Source organism: Pinus tabuliformis, chromosome 5_2 (genome assembly GCF_031772625.1).
Source record: "Pinus tabuliformis cultivar Carrire ecotype Pingquan chromosome 5_2, CPIR1, whole genome shotgun sequence".
NCBI classification, from domain to species: domain Eukaryota; kingdom Viridiplantae; phylum Streptophyta; class Pinopsida; order Pinales; family Pinaceae; genus Pinus; species Pinus tabuliformis.
This window is the reverse complement of record NC_142306.1, coordinates 909,330,874-909,350,754: the sequence shown is the minus strand read 5'-3', so window position 1 is coordinate 909,350,754 and position 19,881 is coordinate 909,330,874.

The window sequence follows — 19,881 nt, the reverse complement described above, 5'->3', positions numbered from 1 at the left end:
GCGAGGTCGAGGACGAGGAGGAATGGGACCAGGAAGGGGACACAGACCGTTGATTTGTTACAATTGCAGAGGACCAGGGCACTACGCCCACGATTTCACCAATCCAACGAGGATATATTGTTCGTATTGTGCTCAGTTTGATCATGAACCAATGAATTGTCCTATATTAATTGCACAGATGCGCGAAAAAGGGGTACTTCAACCCCCTCCGACTCAGAACATCTAGATGATGAAATCTGAACGCCGCGATGAAGATCCCAACGTGAACATGATGCTCAGAAGTGGCGTGACCACAGGGGAAGATAAGGGAAAACAGCCTGAGGAAGATACATGGGTTTGCAAGGCTCCTGCAAAATAACTTGAGTTTGACTTGGAGCGCGTAAAGGAGATGTTTATGGAAGCTAAGAAGAGCTTCACGGAAGCCTCCACTTCAGGTAGTAAGGACCAACCAGAGTCAGGGATGGATCATTCTATGCTTGCTACCTTTCTGGAGACCTGCATGAAGTTGTTGCGCGACAATAAGGCAATTAAAGGACTACAAGAATTGATCACTCAGTGCGCGGGATCGGGAGAGCCTTGTGTAGTCCGAAAGATGGGAAAGCATGTCTTGCGCACTGGAAAGGGAGATGAGATTGAAAACACAGATTGGTGAATACGAAATGGATCAGGTTATCCTCGACTTGGGGTCGGACGCGAATGTGTTACCAAAGCAAACGTGGGAACGCATGGGCAGGCCTGCGTTGCAGTGGTCTCCGATCCAATTACGAATGGCGAACCAACAAAAGATCATGCCTATGGGAAGGTTGCAAGGAGTAATAGTCGATATTGAGGGCGCGAGCACACAGATGGATTTTGAGGTTATCGAGATTGTTGATGACAGCAATCCATATCCCGCATTGCTAGGAATAGACTCGGCCACGGATATGAATGGGGTCATCAACCTGAAGAAGCGGAAGATGATTTTCGAGAAAAAGTCCCTACGCGTAGTAATTCCGCTAGACCCAACCGAAGGAGCTCGTTACACTGAACTTGTACGCAACGATGACAACGACGATGAACTAGATTTCATTTACGAGATAACGGTGCAAGACCAGGATCAGGTGAACCCGATAGTGGACGGGAGAATCTCATGGGAACGTAACAATTCTTGTACTTCAGATTCAGATGAAGAAACAGAGTGCTAGCAGAACTGGTTGCATGGAGTAAGGACGAATAATTGAAATACGTTGATTAGCTCACTTTGCTATGTGATTACGGAGGTGCGCAACGTACCACTATATGATGGGGTATCAATGGTAGAAGAATTTATGGAAGAATTTGAGAACGCGGTGCCTGAGCAACAACGGATTGATGCATTAACATGGGTGATGCGTGCGACACCCATGGAATGGTGGAAGGCATATCAAGGAATTTTGGGCAGTTGGAGCGACTATTATAGGATGATGCATGTACGTTTTGGAGGACCCCAACTAAGGAGGATGGGTGGAAATGGGTAGCACAGCTTGCAAGCACACCTTTGCTGATGGGTACAGACGTATACCGACCAGACTGGTCCAGCGCATAGTAGTATTACAATAGCAGGCCCGAATAGGGCACATTGGTGGAAGAAAAGGGTCACACTACCTGTTAGCACTCAAAATGAACCTTAAGGCTGAGAAAAGGCAATTTCGAGGTAACCATAGACCAAGCTTTAGGTTTGGCATCTAACCCTGCAAGACTAGAGAGGGCTCTCTCTTTGCCAACAAAGTGTGGCTGCAATAAATAAAATCTTAGGCTATCTATGGAGTATGGGAATTTGTTTGAAAAATTTTGGGTCGAAACAGCAAGAGAAAGGGCAATTGGGCTATGGAGTCCATGCTAGTTTCTACCGGCAAAATTGGGGCAAAGTAAGTGCCATGTTCAGCCAGATAAAGATTGTGAATGTGAGTAGCATAGGGGAGAAAGCCCGCTACGCTGCAGACATCAAATAAAGGATGGATCTGCAGCAGCAAATTTAGATGAAAGAGAATAACGAGGTTGCTCAACAGAGCATCTAGCAAAGGATGAATTCTGCAAAGACAACCATTACAACTAACAAAAAAATCATCATGAAAGGAGCATCATTACAAATGAATTCCTAACATATCTCTTAGATAATACTAAAACAAATTAGAAAAAAATAATGGTGTGAATGATTTACATGAAAAACATACTGAACATTTAAGCACTGTGATGAATCTCAGGTCCAAAGGGCAGAAAACTGCTTTATTAAAATGATATTCAGGAAAATTTTACATAAGGCCAAACAGCCTCTTTGCTGCCAAAATCCAACCTCTACACTATGAAATTCATAAAATATATACATTTTCTCATCCCTGTACTAAGGGAATTGAGCTCAATCATCTTCTTCAAAATAGAATCAGTTATATTAAACTTGGACCGAATTTCTGAAAATAGGTGTTGAAGATGAACTTGTATCTCCTAAACCATAGCATTTGTTACAAAACTGAAAGAGGTTTTTGTAGATAAGGTCATGTTGGAGAAAAACCTCTCTCAAATTTTGGAAATTCATTTCCAGTTGCTCGAAATCTGTGCCAAAAAATCATCTCTAAAATAGAAAATCATTAAAAATTTAAATCTATGAAAATGAGTTGTAAAGATCTAGTCACGTATCCAAATTCACGACACCTGTCAATAAACTGAAAGAGTGTTTTTTTATATGGCTCGTGGTTAAAAAAAATCTCCTTGGGTTTCTCAAAATTACTTTCCTTCTATTGTAAAATGGCACTGCACTAAAATGACTAAAATAGTAAAATAACTGCAAAATTTGTTTTGTTTTAATGTAGGCTTCAAATATCACTGCATATCTCCCACATAGTAATACCTGTGCATAAACTGAAGGAGGTTTTGGTTATTTGGTATGTGATGGACAAAATCCTCTTTCACTTTTGTAAAATTCCTGTCCAAACTAATTTTGTTGTAAACTTGTCCCTGTGTGCAGCAACTGACCTTAAAACATGCATAACCAAGAATCAATCTTTCATTTTGATCATATCTTCTGATTCGGGAGCTGGTTATCGAAGTTTGATATACCATTGGAAATATTTTTTTTGAGATTCTTCTGATGAAAACACTTGTGACATGTTTTGTGCTGAATATCATGTGCAAAACATATAACCAAACCAAACCTAGTAAGAGCTCATGTTGATCCCTGGTGACAAACTACGAAGACTGGAACTAACATCGGCCTTATTCGGGATGGCAGCTCCTTGGAGGTGTCAAGAACACCATAGACCAAGTGCCTCATCCATTGGGAAACACAGTCAAACAGCTGCAAACCCAAAACAACTTATACCAATCCATAAAACATACACATACTGCAACTTATTCATAAACAAATATTGGAAAATAAAATGTTGCCTTGGGTAGCTTATTTATTTACAAATCTACCCTACTTTGCAGCAAAATCAATAGATCAAGTGATATTGTAATGCTAGATCAACCAATCAAGTAACTATGACAAGGATGTTGCTTGGAAGTGCTTCAACCAGGACACAATTGGAAAGGTTGATAGCCATACATGCACATAATGAGTTTGGTTGTGTAAAAGGCAATCTGATCTATCATCCAAACTGAAAAAAATTTCCATGTACACTACAATAGGATCGAAGAAACTAAACTCTATTTGCTACCCTAACTCCTCAACACAAACCTCCAATTGCAAACTGTCAATGCAAACATCCATGGGTAGCTCTATTGTTTCTTGTTTTGAAGGAGGGAGAATTTCCAAGAACTTTTTGGGATCTTGGAATTCATATGATTGGATCTGATCATTTAAATATTGAATCTCATTCTCAAATTTTTCAACAACTAACTCAAAGAAACCAGTTTTAGCTTTAGGAGGAAACTTCAGAGATCTCAAACATTGAAGCACAGTAACGAAAAATACTTCATCAATTTCAATATCCACTAACTGATCTCTAACTTCTTTTAAAACTTCACAAAACACAGGGTTTGCCACACACCCTACCATCTTATTTTAGTGCATGAACAGGTCAGTGAGTGCTGGAATCTCTGGATTGAGTTGAAGTCGCCAGGTGAATGTTTCAACTTTCATATGTGTCTGACTGTCGTCCACCAACAGCAACCATATCTGCAACTTGAATGATCTTTCCCGGAGAAGATCTGTCACCTCATCCCTAGTATGGTCACCAATATGTTAGCACTCAGAATGAACCTTAAGGCTGAGAAAAGGCAATTCCAAGGTAACCACTAACCAAGCTTTAGGTTTGGCATCTAGCCCTGCCAGACCAAAGAGGTCTCTCTCTTTGCCAACAAAGTATGGATGCAATAAATAAAATCTTAGGCTAGCTATGGAGTATGGGAATTTTTTTGAAAAGTTTTGGGTCGAAATAGCAAGAGAAAGGGCGATTGGGCTATGGAGTCGATGCCAGTTTCTGTCAGCAAACTTGGGGCAAAGTAAGTGCCATGTTTAGCCAGATAAAGATTGTGAATGTGAGTAGCATAGGGGAGAAAGCCCACTGCCCTATAAACATCAAATAAAGGATGGATCTGCAGTAGCAAATTTGGATGAAAGAGAATAACGAGGTTGCTCAATAGAGCATCTAGCAAAGGATGAATTCTGCAAAGACAACCATTACAACTAACAACAAAATCATCATGAAAGGAGCATCATTACAGATTAATTCCTAACATATCTCTTAGATAATACTGAAACAAAGCAGAAAAACATAATGGTGTGAATGATTTACATGAAAAACATACTGAACATTTAAGCACCGTGATGAATCCCAGGTCCAAAGGGCAGAAAACTGCTTTATTAAAATGATATTCAGGAAAATTTTACGTAAGGCCAAACAGCCTCTCTGCTACCAAAATCCAACCTCTACAGTATGAAATTCATAAAATATATACATTTTCTCATCCCTGTACTAAGGGAATTGAGCTCAACCATCTTCTTCAAAATAGAATCAATTATATTAAACTTGGACCAAATTTATGAAAATAGGTGTTGAAGATGAACTCGTATCTCCTAAACCAGAGCAATTGTTACAAAATTGAAAGAGTTTTTTGTAGATAAGGTCATGTTGGAGAAAAACCTCTCTCAAATTTTGGAAATTCATTTCCAGTTGCTAGAAATATGTGCCACAAAATCATCTCTAAAACAGAAAATCATTAAAAATTTAAATCTGTGAAAATGAGCTGTAAAGATCTAGTCACATATCCAAATTAACGACACCTATAAATAAACTAGAAGAGGTTTTTTTTATATGACTCGTGTTTAACAAAAATGTCCTTGGGTTTCTCAACATTACTTTCTATCTGTTGTGAAATGGCACTGCACTAAAATGACTAAAACAGTAAAATAACTGCAAAATTTGTTTTGTTTTAATGTAGGCTTCAAATATCACTGCATATCTCCCACATAGTAATACCTGTGCGTAAACTAAAGGACGTTCTTTTTATTTGGTATGTGATGGAAAAAAGCCTCTTTCAATTTTGTAAAATTCCTGTCCAAACTGATTTTTTTGTAAACTTGTCCCTGTGTGCAGCAACTGACCTCAAAACACGCATAACCAAGAATCAATCTTTCATTTCGATCATATCTTTTGATCCGGGAGCCAGTTATGGGAGTGTGATATACCGTTGGAAATATTTTTCCAACATCCTTCTGATGGAAACACTTGTGACTTGTTTTGTGTTGAATATCATGTGCAAAACATCTAACCAAACCAAACCTAGTAAGAGCTCATGTTGATCCCTAGTGACAGGCTGCGAAGACTAGAACTAAAACTACCAAGTGTGAGGAGGGAAGTGTTCACCAAGGGATGCGAAGTCATGAATAGGGGACAAAGGATATAATGTACAAAAGGGGAATTGCATGTCCCAGTGATCAGATGCGCGTATACGACGCTATGCAAGAACCTGGCTGCGAAGTCAAGTCTGAGGCTGCAAAATGGTATAAGAACTGAGGTCCCTGAAGAACCTCCGCAGAAGGTTGTGGATGTAGCAATGCCGGTGAAGAGAACAACGCATGAAGTCTGGACTGAAGAACTCACAAGACCGCGTGAAGAGGAGTATGAAGGGATTCAGGAAGCCATTCGGCAAGGGAATGTGCAACTTCGCGAATTGGAAAGAAACAGGGTACTACTGAGAACGAAGAATATGATGCTGGATGCAGAGATTAAATAGCTGGAAAAGGAACTAAAGGAAGACTTTCTGAATGAAAAACCTAGAAAGTTGCAGTTGGATACGCGCAAACCTAAGGATGGATTGCAGGAGTATGACCGCGAGCTAGTTGGTCGAATGCTGTGGTTAAGGCCGCACCTCACTCTCGAGGGAAATCAGGAGAGCACGCTGCATCTAGCAGCGCGCATAGAGGCGATAATAGAGACCGTGTCGTAGGTTGTTCGCCAAGATGAGACAACAGTGCACCAATGGTGTGCGACCACCTGACTAGCTGAAGAGGAGACAATCTCACCGCTCTAGACAGTTGAAAGAGAGTGCGAGACTATAAAACAGTCTGTTAGGGAGGTACGCGACAACAGGGGTGCGCGCAGGATCGGTATGTGACAAGGGTCGCGGCCATGCATAAGGGGTTGTGCTGCTGCGTGGATAGGTTGGAAAGTGACCGTTAATGTCATTGTTCATGACAAGATGGTCAATTTAAGACAACGAGGAGCAGACAGCGGGAAATTGAGACACAGAGTCAGAACTAGATTTGAAACGATCTACCGCTAGTATAGCATTAATGAACCAGAAAAGGGGGGAATGGTCAAATTTGAATTTTAACAGGCCTATAAATCACAGCTGGTCATCCACCGAATAAATTGTGGCTTCTTGAGAATTAAGTTAGTGCGCTATCCAATAGGTATGGCCCCGTCGGGCTTCGATGCTTTGAGAATAAGCCCAGTGTTTGCAACATTGCCAAAAGAGATGCAGGACCTTCGGGCAGCGTAATGTCAACAGCCAAGGATTCCACACCGAGCCTAACGCCAACGGTGGGAAATGTACCAGAAATTCCCAAACAGGCAGCAGGCCCGGTCCTGATGTCGCCGCGAAACCCACAACCTGGTAAGCGATCTATGAAAGATAAGGGCAAGACAGTGAATCTTGAGACAAAATATGGAATTATGTTTAAAAGTACATCTCTGGGCCGCATGCCCACGATGTAACTTGAAGATTGGGACCTTGTGGACAGCAACAATTCTCTTGCAAAAATGCAACACAAGCTTCAGCAGACATTGAGTATATTGAACCAGAGTTCACAAGCTTGCTACTCTTGCACAAAAATTTCATGCATTTGACATCTCAGCTAGAGATAAAATCCTATGAGGGGTTGCTTTTTGTTACCCTAGCAGAGCATAATGACCATCATCAGTTAAGCGAATTAGTAGGTGTAATGGAGCAGGAGCTTGAAGAAGCATTGCAGGAGGCAATGATGGAGCAATAAATTGTAGTGCGTCACTCATAGGGATGGCGAACTGCGAAGCTTTGGTAGCACGACTCGCTACACTGATGGGTTGACTCGAGGGCGAGTCACGATGTTTATGTTGGGGGCTTGTTGGGCAGCGGATCCCCCGTGTAAGGGTTTTGGGGCTAACGCCCACAATTTTTGGTAATGGTATTGTACAGGCTCCGCAAAGTGCACGGAGCGCGAATTGTAATGATTCAAGTCAAAGGGTTGTCCACCCTAAAATATTGTAATTTAATATAGAATGTGTCGGTCTACCCATGGTCCACGGACCATGGGAATGTATAAATAGAGCGAGGCTCTAGGTGTAGAAGTCAATTTTTGGTTAGTCTTGATCTAAGGTGTTATGGGTTTTTGAATGTGATATTCGCTCTAAGTCAGTAAGTCCGAGTCTTGGGTGGTAATATTAGAAGGAGGCTCTACAGCTGTGTGTGCAGAGGCCTGGTAGAGTTTGCAGCTGAGTGTGCAGGACGGAGTTTGGATTATAATGGGATAGAAGTTAATAATAGCTAAGTTGATTCTGAAATATTGTGCATCCATTCACAGATCTGTATGTTTATGCTTCTGTTACAAGTTTATGCATCTTGTTACAGTTTATGGTTGCACGCACTGGTTATAAATGTTGAATGGTAAATGAAAGTATTGGGTCCACTTAATTTAATTCAAGATCTATAATACTAGTAAGTACAGTAAAGGGTAAGGAACATTTGTGCTCTTCATTTAAGCCACACGAAGGTAGTTGCACTAGACAGACAGTTGCGCGGAAGTAGCGTAGCTCGTAGAGTGGGATTGCGAGCCTTCTAACACCCATGAAGACATCCCAAGGGTGCGGAAACCTGGTTCCAGCACCCTCCCATACTACCTTGGGTGAGACCTTAGTCCGCGCTCCGTGGACTGTTGCCGAAAGGGCCAATAGTGTCAGGATTTGTTTGGCTAACTCACTTCTGAACCTGGGTCAGGCCCCAATAAGCCAACACCAGAGGCCTAGTTTGGCTAAGTAATTTACATATCAGAATTAGGAGGAGATAAGTATTGCAGTGCATATTAAGCTTCAAGGATTGAAGCAATCTTTGTAATAGATCTATATTCTCAAATGATATAATACAAGCAAAGGAGTAGTTTTTCCCAATTGGGTTGCCCGGTAAAATATTGTGTTCATTGTGATTGAATGATTGCATGTGTTTCTATTTTTAGTTTTCTCTTCTGCAGACTGAGTAGAATAAATTTGTGTATATTGATCTCAGTTTGATTTCATTAGAAACTAAAATTTCAAGTTATTTCTACATGGTATTAGAGTTATTGAAAAATGCATAGAAACCAGGTTCCTAATCAGCTCTCAGAGAAATTTCGAATAGAAACTTTGTGGTGCAGGAATTTGAGTGTAGTAATTTCTTCAGTGCAAGAATCATGTCAGTTTATGGGTTGAGGACAGAGTAGTGAGCATAATAAGGACCAACACATAGATATCAATTTGTATAAGAAATCAAAGAAAAGAGGGTAGATCTAAAGATCCCTAGGTCTGGGCAATTTGAGGAAAAAATTGAAAAAATAGGGTAGTTTTCTTTGGATCCCTAGATCAATCAAGGAGTGATTGTATGTGGGTAGATCTTAAATCCCTAAGAACAGTGACAATACTAGGTTATATGTCATAAACATATGGTAGTTCTTAAAAGCTAGGCACTGTTCACAAACGTAGTTGTGAACAGTGACTTTCATATGTAGTATGCAATAGCTTGAAGACCTCAAGTACAGTGCGCATCAAAGGAGCCATGGATTGTTAAGAGGTATATTGATGGATCCCTAGTTCAAGGAAGATCTAGAAGACCCTATGTGCATACTTCTCAATGGAGCTAGAAGGTTGCTAGTGGGTAGATCAGTGAGCCAATGTTTAGTGACACAAAAAGGAGTTGTGATCATTTATATTGGCAGATTGTGGAGCTGGAGATGCACAGTTTCAAAGGGAGAAATCTTGAGCAACAAGGTAGTTTGTGCACAAAATAGAGAAGTGATTGACTCATAGAGCATTATGGGAAAGAACAATTCTTTAGATCAAGTTCTGCAAAGGAAGGCATAAAAGTATTCAAGTTTATAGGGACCAGTTGTTGCAGCAAAGAACTTGGTAGAGTTGAAGATGGACCCAGGTGGATAGGGTTCTTCCAAGAATCCTTTTCTTGCTAAGAGGGAGTGTTAAATTGTAGCAAGAAAAAGCTTTATTTGGATTGTGCCTTAGTCAAATGGAGGAATTTGAATTCCACTTCAACAGGATGACTTGAGTTGTTGTTAGTAGGAGTGACATGGCCAAGTCACTCAGTTAAGTCAGTCAAATCGAGTTTTTGGGCAAGAAGTTGTAGAGTTGTGCATGAGTTTATTGCTAAGATATAACAATATAGTGGAGTTATACTTAGTGAAACTCAGTTATTTGAGTTATTTTCTGGAATAGAGTTAGTATGATTTAGTTGAGTAGTTGTAACTGATATTTACTCACTAATCTCTCAGTTAACTACTCAATTTACTAAAAATAACCCTAGTTATGCATGCAATTCGAATTGCCTAGTTGAGTGGAGGGAAAAGGGATAATTGTATTCGTTATGTATACTAGTGAGTGTATAGAGTTTTTCATGTAGCAAGTGAACTCATTCTCTTGGGACTTTCACATGGAAATATGAGCTCTTCCTATTCTTTAGGAGTTGAATTGTGCAAGGAAATAGGAGGAGCAGGAGGCCTAGTTTGGCTAAGTAATTTCCAAAGAAGACTAAGGAGGAGATCAGTATTGCAGTGAAAATTGAGCTTTAAGGATTAAAGAAGACATTGTAATAGATCTATATTTTCATCTGATATAATACAAAAAGAGGAGGGGGTTTTCCCACTTGGGTTCCCCAATAAAATACTACGTTCATTGTGATTGAATGATTGCATGTGTTTCTATTGTCAGTTTTCTCTTCTGCAAATTGTGTAGAAGAAATTTGTGTCTATTGATCTCAGTATGATTTCATTAGCAACTGCAAAATTCGACTTATTTATACGTGGTAGTAGACCTATTGAAAACTACATAGAAACTAGGTTCCTGATAAGCTCTCGAAGAAATTTCAAATAGCAAATTTGTGGTGTAGGAATTTGAGTGTAGGAATTTCTTCAGTGTAGGAATCATGTTAGTTTATGGATTGAGGATAGAGCAGTGAGACGAATAAATACCATCACGCAAAGATCATTTTGTATAAGAAATCAGAGAAAATAGGGCAGATCTAAAGATCCCTAGATTTGGGAAATTTCAGGAACAAATTGCAAAAATAGGGTAGTGTTATTTACAACCTTAGATCATTCAAAGAGTGATTGTATGTGGGTAGATCTAAAATCCCTAAGAAGATTGACAATAGCAGTTGATATGTCTTAGACATATGGTAGATCTAGAAAGTCAGGCACTGTTCACAAACATAGTTGTGAACAGTGAATTTCATATGCAGTATGTAGTAACTTGAAGACTTCAAGTACAATACGCGTGAAAGGAGCCAAGGATTATTAGGAGGCAAATTGGTGGAGCCCTAGTTCAGGGCAGATCCATAAGACCCTTTGTGCATACTTATTAATGGATCTAGAAGGCTACTAGTGGGAAGATCACTGATCCAATATGTAGTGACACAAAAAGGAAATGTGATCATTGATATTGGCATATTGTGGAGTTGGAGATGCACGGTTTCAGATGGAGTAGCCTTGAGAAAAAATGTAGGTTGTGCAAAAAATAGAGAGGTGATGGAGTCACAGAGCATTATGGGAAATAACATGTCTTCAGATCAGATTTCGTAGAGGAAAGCAGAAAAGTCTTCTAGCTCAGAGGGAACAGTTGCAACAACAGAGAACTTGGTAGAATTGAAGACATACTTAGGTGAACAAGGTTCTTCCAAGAATCATTTTCTTGCTAAGAGGGAGTGTTAAATTGTAACAAGAAAATGCTTCATTTGGCTTGTGCCTTAGTCAAATGGAGAAATTTGAATTTCCATTTCAGCAAGATGACTTGAGTTGTATTTAGCAGGAGTGACATGATCAAGTCACTTAGTTAAGTCAGTCATTTTGAATTTGTGGGCAAGAAGTAGAGTTGTACATGAGTTTATTGCTAAGGTCTAGAAATATAGTGGAGTTATATTTAGTGAAACTCGGCTATTTGAGTTCTTTTCTGGAATAGAGTCAGTATGAGTTCAACTGAGTATTGTAATTGATATTTACTCACTAAGCTGCCAGTTAACTACTCAATTTACTAAAAATAACCCTAGTCATGCATGCAATTCGAATCGCCTAGTTGAGTGGAGGGAAAAGAAATAATTGTATTTATTGTTGTATACTAGTGAATGTATAGATTTTTGCATGTAACGGGTGAGCTCATTCTCTTGGTATTTGTGCAAGAAAATGGGATCTCTTCCTATTATTTAAGTGTTCAATCACGCAAGGAAATAGGAGGAGCGGGAGGCGTAGTTTGGCTAAGTAATTCCAGAGCAGACTCAGGAGGATATCAGTGTTGCAGTGCAGATTAAGCTTCAAGGATTGAAGTAGTCATTGTAATAGATCTATATTCTCATATAATATAATACAAATAGAGGAGGTGTTTTTCCAAGTTGGGTTCCCTAGTAAAATACTGTGTTCATTGTGATTGAATGATTGCATGTGTTTCTATTGTCAGTTTTCTCTTCCACAGATTGAGTAGAAGAATTTTTTTTCTAGTTATCTCATTCTAATTTTATTAATAACTGCAAATTTTTGAGTTATTTATACAACATGCTATCCTCCTCACCCAAGTTCAAATCCCACTTGTAACATGTTCACTCTTAAAGACTTTATTCTTAATTGGTGTTGAAAAAATACTAAGAATTAGGAGTTGAAAGTGAGATTAAGTATTGTATTAAATTAAAAGGGGTAGCAAGTGTGGAGGTGATCATCAACTTGAGAGGAAAACTAGAAATTCTTATGCATGGAGTTTACAAACAATTAGGTTGAAGCATATGGTCTTCTACAAGGTTTAGTACAAGCACTAACACATAATCATTGTTAAATTAATTCTTGTAGGGGATTCTAGAATCGTAATTGGGCACCTTTGTAAGGGAACTAGCCATATGGATGTGAAATTCAAGTCTATGCCTTCAATCTTGTCAGGCATATTCTTTCCATATTTACAGACTTGAGCAATTATCATGTTCTAAGACATAATATGGAATGTGAAAATAGGATGAAAAATGTTCGAGTTGAGGCAAAAAAGGGAATCTTGCTCATAAATGGGAAAAGAAGAATTCATCTAATACCATAATGAGGTTGAAGAGTGGCAAGATCCACCAAAAGCTTATGAATCAAATGTTGAAGCCGTATGAAAGGTGGCATGGGAAGGATGGGCGTGCCAAGTTTTATATAATTCTTGGGGGCATATATTTTTTATGCTTTGCATTGCTATGGAATTTCAAGTATGTGTTGGAATTATGGCTAATGTGTTGTCCTTCATGGAAACCTACTTGATAAAGATGTCAACATTATAATAACAATATGGTTATGCATAATGATACATATGCTATAGGTGAAATGGATAAAGGAATGTCAATTCAGAGACATATGGATGATAAAATAAAAGTTTGAAAAAGTATATGTGGGTCCTGAAAATCAAGGTCGCGTACATATGCAGGTATTGTGAAGAAAAGTTGCGTACAACATATGCACCGTGGTAATCTTGATAGCATGGGTATTTAGCAAGGTATTGACCCGTAGTAATGGGTGAAACAATAGTTATTTGATCCTGTCAAAGAATACCAACGACATTAATTGTAGAAATTTCTCTATAGATCAGCTAGCTCTTATACCATGTAGAAATTCTCACTGTAGATTAAATTGATTATGCAATGTACTAAAGCAAAATACTTAATCTACTTCTACAATCAAACTTACAGAAGCTTAATCGATTTGAACAAGATCAAGTAGAACACATATAACAAAGAAGAAGAATCAATACACATGAAACGCAGAAGAATACTCTGGGGAAAGCCTCAGTTAAAAACCTCGCTATCTGTATTATCATACAAGTGGAAATATCTCAGGATTACATAAAGCTTTAGCTCACAAGCTATCCAGCTCTCAGTACAATCCCTCACTCCTGCTCATAGACAGAATAGACAACACATATGCCTTCCTTTAGTCCTACAAGCCTCCTATTTCCTTGCGCAGTTTCTCTTGGGTCCTCCAGCTGCAACCTGTGTGATTCTCACCTCACACACAACACTGACCTCTGAAATAATTGTGCAATCTTGAAGGAGATAATTCCTTCTGCATGGATGAGTTTCCTTTATAGGAAAATTCCTCCAATTGATAGTACATTGTTCCTTCCTTTAATATCAATTGGGTCTTTCTCTGAACTGACATGCCTGAGTTATTTATGAGAGAATATTCAGTTATCTGGAGAACATTAGTTGCATGCATGCATGCATGCATTAACTGACTGAACTCACAATTAGTTCCTCCAACTGTTTGGAACTAATTTAGCTGGACTTAACTCAGTTAACTGAGCTGACTAATTACAACTCAAATACAACTCATCCTTATCTCCTTAATTAAGGGATAACTTCCTCAATCAAAGGGATAACTGTTGCATGTCTTTACAAAGACTTCATGTTTGATTTTCTCCAACTAATTAACTCAAGATGAATTAATTAATTATTTTTCAAACAACTGGTAAGGCTAAATTAGAATTTTAATTCTCAATTTTAATTCAGGGACTAATTAAAATTGGAATCTATCACGAAATGCTATTTTTAGCAATGTTATTTTAGCATTTCTATTTTTTTCTATTTCCAACAGAGTTGGAGTATATCCTGAAATGCTATTTATAGCAATGTTATTTTTAGCATTTCTTGTTGCTATTTTCAACACTAATAAGGGATTGGCCTAAGGTATTGACTAAGGCTAAAGCTATATAAAGAGATGTAGATGAAGGTGTTGTGTGTGCAAGTATTAGGTTGTCTTTGAATGATTTGATCTAAAACAAGTTTGCACCAGGGAGCAAGGAGAAGAATCAAATTTGAAACATGTTGACATATATGCTTGATTGATTTACTTGCTGCAAATGTCTAAGTAGCTAATATTGATGAAACTGTGATATTGTGATCTAAATGATTTATCATAAATTTTTAGTATTAATAGTAAAGGTTGTGGAAAGTGAAATTGTGTTTGCAATGAAGGTTTTTCAGATCTGTACCTAGGTATGTTTGGGCATAGTCATGTACATACGCGAATCAACCTCTATAGGGCCACATATATATTCTGCGAAATAATTTTCAGTATGTGTAGATTTGTACGCGGGTGTTATGCATGATAAGCACGTACATATGCTGATATTCCTTGTGGAAGTGTGTACACAAAATAGGGTTTGATCTTATGATTTATGTTTACAGTGGATGTTGTTTGGTTTATTTGTTGATGTATGTCGATGATGTCTCTATCATGATGATTTATGTTTGACAATGAAAATTGAGGTGACTTGGTTGAATTGATCAATTTTAACGATACAGAAGTTTGAATGGGTGTATCATCTATGGTTTGTGGTTGGATCAGAAATTTGTGATTGGTTCAGTAATCTGTAACTTGTGAAATGGTCCATGTATGGTTCAATGATTGATGATTAAGTGTTCAATATTTTGATATTTGTAAGCAGGTGCTATACAAAGAAGGCACGCTTATACGCGAGTCTTATTCACTATAGTCACATATATAATTTATTGTTTGTTATTTCTGGTTGGTTTCTGCATTCAGTGATATGATGCTTCAGAATTTCAGTTGATTTATAGTGGGACAGTATCTCAGATTCAATGCTTCATTTGGTTTGGGTTTATGGTTGATATGGGTCTAGTTTGAAAATTTGATGAAAGGTGGCCTACAGGTTGTGTGATGATTGTTTGATAGGTGGATTCGGTCTTAAATATTCTGAAAAGTGGTCCACAAGGAGCTGAGGATTGCATCCTTCAGAAAGAGGGTAGGGTTTCCCTTCTGGTACGAGCTAGTAAACGAGTTCAAGGGGTTGTCGCTCCCTTTTAGTGGTTGTTGGAGAAGGAGAGAAGGTTGTAGACTTATTCAGGTGGATGCTTACATATTGGCAAGGGTCTACATCAGTACAATTGTAATATTTTTCTTTATATCAAAAGAAAGAAGACAAAGACAAAATCATCGGTGGTTTTCTCCCGTATTGGGTTTTCACCTAAAATCCCAGTGTTCTATGTGTCTTGCTCATTTACTGTGATTTCTTATGTTCTTTACTGCATACTGAAAAGTAATTAATCTTCTGGTACAATGATAAAAGAAAATCATTTGTTAGAAAAAAAAGTAAACTGGATATATGTTGGTTTCCTTCTCTAAAGTAGCGTACATACGCAAGTTTCTTTAATAACAGTAGCGTACATATTTTAGAATATCAAATTTGGAAGTTTGTATTTAAAATATTGATTCACCCCCCTCTCAATATTTTTCCCAACAATTGGTATCAAAGCAGGTCCCTCAGAAGAAGCTTGATCGCTTAAAGGGAGATCCATCAAGATGAGAAATCAAGAGGGAGTATCTTCTATCAGACCACTTTTGTTTAATGGAACTAACTTGACATTTTCGAAAGTCAGAATGAGAGCATATTTGTAGTCACATGGAGCTTATGTATGGGAAATCGTTGAAGGAGGATATCAATGCTCATCCTCCATTCCCATAGATGATGCCGAGAAGAAATAATATGAGACCAATGCAAAGGCATTCAATGTTGTCTTAGGAAGATTGGAAAAATCAATATTTGTGAAGGTCATGCAGCTGAATACCGCAAAATATATATGGGACAAGATTATCCAAAGTTATGAAGGTGACAATAAGTTAAAGAGCGCTAAAATTCAAACATTTAGAACTCAATATGAGACTCTCAGAATGCATAATGATGAAAGTATTGCAAGTTTTTTCCTTAGGGTAGATGAGATCATAACTCAATGAAAAATCTTGGTGATGAAATAAAAGATTCAATTGTTGTTGAGAAAATTCTAAGATCTCTAACCTCAAAGTTCAATTCCAAAGTCTCTGTCATTGAAGAAATGCAGGATTTGAAGAATCTCACTATTCATTAGAGGAAATTTCAGCCTAAAAGTGCCCATGAAATTTTCACGTAATTTCCATGTCATAATATGTAAACCAATAAAAATCCTTTAAATTTAAAAAGAGGTACATGTAAATATTTTGGAGGGAAAAGAAGAAAAACTATTTTTTTAAATTGTATTTTTGGCTTATCTCCTTATAGGTTTATTCAAATTTCAAGTGTAGACACTCATTGGATGCGAAATTAAATTCCACATCCAACAATTACCCATTATGAATATTTTTGAGAAGATCCTCATTGATAAAAATTGAATATACATTAAAAAAACATGTTGAACACACTTTTTTAATGTATCTTCAATTTTTATCAATGTGGGTCTTCTCAAAAGTATACATAATGGGTACTCATTGGATGTGGAATTTAATTCCACATCTAACGAGTGTCTACACTTGAAATTTGAGTAAACCTATAAGGAGATAAGCCAAAAATACAATTAAAAAAATAGTTTTCTTCTTTTCCCTCCAAAATTCATAACTCTTATTTTATTATTTTAACCATTGTTTTATTATTTTTCCTTAGGAGGCCACTTTTAGGTTGAAATTTCCTCTAATGGAACAACTCCATGGGATTTTAGCAACTTATGAAATGAGAAAAGGGGGTCCATCAGATATCAGAGAAGAAACATTCAAAGCTACATACAAAGGGAAGGAAAAGGAAGAGCTTAAGGAAACAGGTTACATTTCAAATGAAGAAGAAGTGAATTTCATGAAGAAACTCCAAGTAGGAACTGGAAAGTTTAGAGGTAAGCTTCCTTTCAAATGTTTTTCTTGTGGAAGGGTTGGTCACTATGCTGCTAAATGTCCTTATAAATAAAATCATGAGAAAGGGAAGAATTCTTCAAAAGGGAATGTTAAAAGAAGGTTTGATAACAAGAAAAGTTTTTATACTCACGAAGATAGTGAATATTCTTCCAATAATGAGGATGTTGAATCTGATCAAGATTGTCAATTTCTTATGGCATTTGAAGAAAAATGTGTAGATGAATCTGATGATGTTTTTATGGATGCTCTAGAAGAAAAGGAAATATGTAAGGAAAATACTCTTGTTGAAGAAATAACTCAGCTAAAAATTCATCTAGAAGAAGCTAAATTAGTTGAAGAAGTTTTGAAGAAACAAGTTCTAGAAAAGGAAAGGCATTGTGAAAATTTAGAACTTGAAATAGTGGGTCTAAGAAAGGAACTTGAGAAAACAAGGGCTCTAAATCTTAGATTTTCTAAAGGATCTGAGACTTTAGAAGAAATCATCAAAGTGAAATGCTCTCCTCTAATCAAGACAGGTCTTGGATACAATTCAAATGGTGAATCATCAAAAACTATAAAATATTTTGAAACATGTATAGGAAGCTACCTCAATGCAGTAAAAGGAAGCAATCATCAGAATTATAGCTCTCAACAAAAGAATGAAGGATCAAATATCTCTCAAGAAAAACAACCTTACCATAATCAAAGGGCAAGCTACTCAAGAAGGTATTATACTCCCAAGTACTCCTACTTCAATGGTCAATGCTTCACTTGTCATAATTTTGGTCACAAAGTTGTTCAATGTGTTGCTTACAAAACTATTATGACTAGAGAAGCAAGAAAATGAAAGAATGAGATCGAGGAAAAGAAAATTTTTTATAATGTTTTATCACCTCTTCAAGATGAAATTGAATTTTCTCTTTGCAATAACTTTGGTCATAAAGAAACTAAATGTAGAAGCAGAATGGGACCATCCTACTAGCATGAGCAGAAGAAAATAACACCTAAGGTATGGAAAAAGAAAACTACAAACTTTGAAAATTGTGGTCTAGCTTTGTATGTAGGAGATCAAGAAAATTTGTTGTACATTGACAGTGGATGTTCGAAGTATATGACAAGTGACAAAGATAATTTTATTTCTTTTAATGAAATAAAGAAAGAAAATAATGTAATTTTTGGTAATAACTCACCTGCTGCTATCAAAGGGAAAGGAATCATGTTGTTAAAGAAAAAGGTCAAGGTTAGAAATGTTTTATTTGTTGATGGATTAAGACATAACTTGTTAAGTGTTAGTCAAATGTGTGACCAAGGGAATGAAGTTGTTTTTAGATCAAAGAATTGTGTGGTAAGAAATTTGGACATATGTAAGATCATAATAAAGGGAACAAGAACTCCATACAATATCTATGTCTTGGAAGGTGACCAAGAACATTGTTACTTAAGCAAATCTGAAGAAAGCTAGCTTTGGCACAAAAGGTTGGGACACCTTAGATTTTCTCAATTATACAAATCAAGTAGAATGGGAGAAGTTCATGACTTTCCCAACATCTCTCCACCTGAAAATAGCATCTACAAATCATGTCAATTTGGTAAGCAAACCAGAGTTTAGTTTAATGCTAAAGAAGGTACTTCAAGTAATCCACTTAGACTTATTCATATTGATTTGTGTGGTCCTATGAGAAAGGAGTCTCCTTGTGGTGAAAAATACTTTATATTGCTCATTGATGATTTTACAAGAATGTGTTGGATTGGCTTAGTAAAACATAAAGATGAAGCATTTTATAAATACAAAGTATTCAAGGCTCTCGTAGAAAATGAGTTAGATTTGAAAATCAAATGTCCTAGATCTGATAGAGGAGGAAAGTTTATATCATGTGATTTTTTCAATTTCTGTGAATAGCATGGCATCAAAAGACAATTTTCTATAGCTAAGACTCCTCAACAAAATGGAGTAGCATAAAGAATGAACCAAAAAATCCAAAAAATTGCACATGTAATGGTTGACAAGTCAGAAGCACTACATACCTTCTAGGGGGAAGCCACACATACAACTGTGAATATTCTTAACAAAGCTCATGTTTGAGTAAATAGTGATAAAAATCCATATGAACTATGGTTTGGTAAGCCTGAAACTGTCAAACACTTTAGAATTTTTGGAAGAAAATGTTACATAAAGAAAAATGATGATAAGCTTGGAAAATTTGAATCTAGAGCTGATGAAGGAATCCTTCTTGGATACTCTTCTAGAAGCAAGGGATATAAATGTTATAATAAAAGGCTTCAAAAGATTGTTGAATGCATAGATGTTGTAATTGATGAAGCATCCATAGGTACCAAAAGAGAAGAACCAATAGATGATGAACCTCTCCCTACTACAAGTAAAAAGGTTGTAGGAGAAGAAAATAGAGAAGCATCAGAAGAAGGAAATGAAGATACAGATACATTAGAAAAGAATCCTTCAAGGTATGTTCAGAAAAATCATCATGAATCTCAAATTATAGGTGAAAAAGAAGCAAGAATACAAA